Raw genomic sequence first — 5,186 nt, forward strand, 5'->3', positions numbered from 1 at the left:
ATGTAGTTTATGCATAGGGATCTAGTTGATGCTCTTCATGACTGATCATTCATACCTTAGGGCAACAAACCCCCTTACACATCCCTTCACTTGTTCTCAACAAACCCCCAACACATCCTTTTTCTAGATTCTCTCACTATATGATACTCTCTCCTTTTAAAGCTCGTCACATTCTACTTGAGCTCAACTTCCAACAAGACAAGTTACATGTTCAAGCAACTCCATGTTAGCCTTAACATTGTGAAAATACCAAGTATTTCAACCATCATACCTTAACATATACTTACCCCTGTCCTCCAAGAGTGTTCTTTCACTGTCCTCATCTCATTAATGTCTGCTCCAACTGCCCAAGTACTCACAATCTGCACTTACTCATAGAATCCTTACAAATTCCAAAACTGCAAAATAAGGAACCCAAACTACCATTCATTGTGACTGTCATGATCAAACAAGTAGATTGAACTTTCTTGTCTTATCACTTTGAGCACCCAAAACACATCATACTTGATATTGTCTCAGACAAATTAGATCTTTCAACATAGTTTGCAACGCATAAACACTGTACTCATGCCATTTTTAGTGCCTCAACACCTTAGGATCAATGTCCATCATACTGGGGAAGGTTATTTAGAGTTGTTCCAACCTTATTTAATCAACGCATTCCTATTTCAACCCATTGGACATCACTCAACAAAACAATATGGTTTGTTGTCCCAAAACAGGGAAAACTTTGTCTCAGTCTTCTAGGGCACTAGTTTTCTTGGCATTTGTACAACCATTCAACATAAGACCAATTCAATATGAAAGATACTTGAGTTGACAATAGGAATCCAGAATTTGAGAAGTTTTCAATGACTACATCAATAGATATTAACAAACCCTTTTGATTGACCCAGAAGTGAGGGTTTTGGATAGTTTAGAGAAAAACAATTCAAACTCTCCTCATTCTTCATGGCCATTGCTCTAACTTGGCACAAAATAAAGTTAATTCATTACACTTCACCCTCCAATCCTTGATTAGACATTTTTAATCTATTTACTTGATGAGAAGAAACTTGAAACAGTGCATGAAACGTGACTGTCATGGAAATTTGCAATTAACAAGTTCCAAAACACAAAATTTTATTGATTTTATCAAACCATAATACATTACAGTGTTCTTCAAGGTGTCTCCTTCCTTCTTCCTTTACAGTGCCCTCTTGTCACAAATTTCCCTACCTTTATCCTCCTTCATATTGTTGTATCACTAAGATTAGCATTGAACACTTAATAAAGGTTCATCTTTCTTTACAATTCTTAATAAAGGTTCATCCTTGTTTACAATTCTTGCAGTTTTCATATAGTTAATGTATTATTCTCTAGGTCTTGTCAATGTTCCTGTGCAAACATCACCTCATCTGAGGTTAGCCCCACCTGTATTGTCGATTGCAATGTCGGCAACATGCAGCATGCAGACATCGTCTACTACACGTCATGTTGACCCGCCCACTGTTGGTAGATCCCTCTTTTTCTCTCTCTTTTGTTATGTGTTTATTTCCCTTGAAGTGTTCTTTCTTGGGGGCATTTCATAGTGGATTCATTTTCTGCAGTAGGAGATGCACATGAGGATGCGCCAAAGGTGACTACTGGTGATAACATACCATCATTTTCTGGATCTTCCCGTATTCAATAGGACATGAGTAAGAGCAGCAATCAACAACATTATGCATTATGAATTAACAACAACCTTTGATCCATTCCAAAAGTTCTTAGCCCATGGACAGTCATCAAAGTATAGTTTGTCTTTAAAAGAGCATTAACACATAGTCAAGATAATATTTAAATTCATCACATAGGTGAAGTCAACAATGAATGGACAGTCATGGCTAATGAAGAAAATGAGAATCTCAAAAGTCGTAAAAAGCATAGTGCATTGAAGAAGCCATAGACATAGCAGACAAAAGTAAGTATGATTCTCCACATTCACAAGTCCATAATGAGTAATATGCTTCAATGATAGTCATAGCCATAAAAAACATTGAGAAGTAAAATGATGAGCAATATCCTCCATCAATGAACAAGAAATAATGACACAGATCGCAATCACAAAGAGAAGTAAAAAATGATTGTTACAGTGGATGATAAGGTAGTGTCTTGAGAAGTAATATCTTTGTTCCAAATCATATGACAATATTCACCTAGGAGGGATTAAAATTAAAGAGAATTTCAAAGAAAATATAGTAAGAGTAAATGAAGGATAAATATACACTTCATACCAGTAAGAAAGAATGTTTTACTTTATGAACAAAAAGAGTCATATCACATCCTACAAGTGGTTATAGCTCACATAATGAGTTATAGCCCTATCAGTGGTGACAGAATCAAAAGTTATGTAAAGGATAAAGATCTAGAAAGAGATGTTAGCAACACCATAGTGGTATTACCAAACTTGGAACATAGTAACATTCAAAACATAGATTTTAGGATGGTATGATCTTGCCAAAGGGAAGATTTGCAAATATCATTAGCTATTTGATAGTAAGATAAAGCGGCCTCAAAAATATAGTGAGATGATGATGCATAGGAGGTTGTACATTAAAAGGATGGAGAGCTCTATAGTTTGGGGTTTTCCCTATCTTTTGACTTGTTGCAGGTGAGGCCATAGATCGATGCCTGACCCTCAATGTATGGCTGATTTCTTCCATCCTTTCCTCTTGGCACTAGTTAGTTTGTATCTTCAACTCCCAATGCTTAACAACTTTTTGACATGAGTCAAGCTACATGTTCGAACTTTGAACTTCAACATTAGCTTGACATATGTTGGGTAAGAACTCCAATCCTCATTTTTTAAAGTTTTTTCCATACATACATCTTTTTTTATCGATTGGTAGCCACTTTTATGATTAAAAGATATTTGTTTTTAATTCTTGAGTTTGTGCCATTAAATTTGAGGTTGCATTCCTTACGATCAACATTTTGACAATTTTATTGTTGTTTGCAGCCTTCACCAACAACTTATGATGAAGTATTCAAGACCATGTTTGATTGTATAGATTGGGTATTTGTAATGGTACAACCTAGGAAGCTTTTGTACATGGCAATTGGTGAGTATTTTAGTGACGTGGGACACTTTTGGCAATTTTTCTTTTGAGTAAGTACTACCAATCACTTCTTGCATGTGTACTTAGTGTTGCATCTTACTTAGACATTCAATTTGATTATCTTTGGTATATATCTCATACAAGCACTAATTCATTAGGAACACATTATGGATATGAACTTTGAAAGATATGGTACAACTCTGTGTAGTGAATACTTACTCCCTATTTTTTGGATTACTGCAATGCTAAATCTTTGTCTTCAACATATTTCCAAGGTTGAACTCTAACATAATGATGCTATACGTGCACTAGACTCTTCCTTAGCATGTCAATGTTTATCTACAAAAAAATCCCTTATTTATTTAGGTGTATCTTTGATTGACATCATGATTTGACATCAATAACAACATATTACTCTCTATCTGAAATACATATTCTATCTATTGAATCTTGTATTATTCGGTTATGCTTATAATAGAGAAAAATAAAAAGAAGAATTGTTTTTCCTCTTACTGTAATTCAAAAGAAAATTATTGCTACAATTTCAACCACTAGGAGACTAACTATGAGGCTAATCTCTTTTTTTTTCATTTTAAATATGTTTATTTTTATTTTTTTATAGACAATTTTCTTCTTCATAGACTTAATATACTACACATTTTATTATTTCATAATTTGGTGTGCTCTTATACATGTAAGACTATCATGCGGGTGAAAGGGGATATATACAATCCTTTAAAGATAAATGATGCCATGTTTTTTAATATTTGTGAGAAAGACATGAAATAGATTGGATGGAAAGACTCATAAGCTTACCAGAAAAGTGGTTCTCATACATTACAGATCTTATTGGTTTCTAGTTTTGTACCCTTTTATTAGCTCTTGCATACTGTCCCATTCATATGTGTGAAGTCTCGAGTCCCCTGCATTACATCTTCTTCATGTCATCGTCTTCTACTTTTTTATGACCTCTCCCTTTCTCCTTACCATATATGTGAATTCAGGGGAAAGTAACGCAAGAGCCGACCCCAACATGACCTATGTGTAGATGCTACATGGCCTAGATAGGAAGTTATCTATGGTTGCATGAGGATTTATGCAAGGACACTATAGTGTGGTATTGGTGTCATTGCTAGGATTGCAGCAACTCCAAGGTCACTATCAAGATTATGGGGGCCAGGATTTGAGAGTGTGGCAGTCTTAGAGAGGGAAAGTTTCTCACTACTTTGTAGGCCTTAGTCATTGAGTTGTGGAGACAAATTTTCCTCACATTTCTTGTAAATTTCTTCCACTCTTTTTTATCTCTTCTCTTTCAAATCTTCACTGCCCTTTTCCAAAACTTCAAAGAGGCTTTGAAAATTGAGGTTTCTCAAATGACACAAAATAAACATGGTTAAACATTAGGAGTTTTTAAGGACAATTTTCAAACAACAAACTAGGGGTTCAATATGAAAAAAAATATATTTTACTAGAAAACAAAATCCTAGAATATCTACCTGGTTAGTAAAAATAGTTTCAAACAATTTTGAAAAAATAATGACTATCAAATATGTTTTCATGGGCACCTACTAAAAAGATGTGAAGGAGATTCTATGTCTCCTTCAAGAAACAATGGATCTTATAGATTTATACCCATATATGTAGATGGTAAACTTGGTGTGGCATTGGCACTTCTCACCTGAGGCTCAACAAAAAAATCTAGTGGAATCAAGGGAAGGGTTGGTCTTTGTGAATGGGAAGTAGTATAAAGGGATTTTGAGGTGAAGATAGACTTGAAAAATGAGGTGGACACAAAAGAAAAGATTCAATATGATTGTACCAAAAACAACTAGAAACATGAATACTAAAATGCCTCATTCAGTGGGAAACCAGTGAAATAAAAGGGTGTAAAAAAAGAAAGAGAAAGGAGATTTTCTCTTTTTGACAAAAAAACATGTTTCATTACAAAGCAAAAAGGAAACTCCTATAATAATAAAAATGGCTAGACAAGGAGGGTCTCAAGATGGTGGAACTCTGTAAAGCCCTATGACTAATCCATTGTTATGGTCATTAGATTTTTATGTAAGTGAACTCATGAACATGAGAAAGAGGATTGAGTTCTTAGAA

This window comes from Cryptomeria japonica, chromosome 2 (assembly GCF_030272615.1).
Source record: "Cryptomeria japonica chromosome 2, Sugi_1.0, whole genome shotgun sequence".
NCBI lineage: Eukaryota > Viridiplantae > Streptophyta > Pinopsida > Cupressales > Cupressaceae > Cryptomeria > Cryptomeria japonica.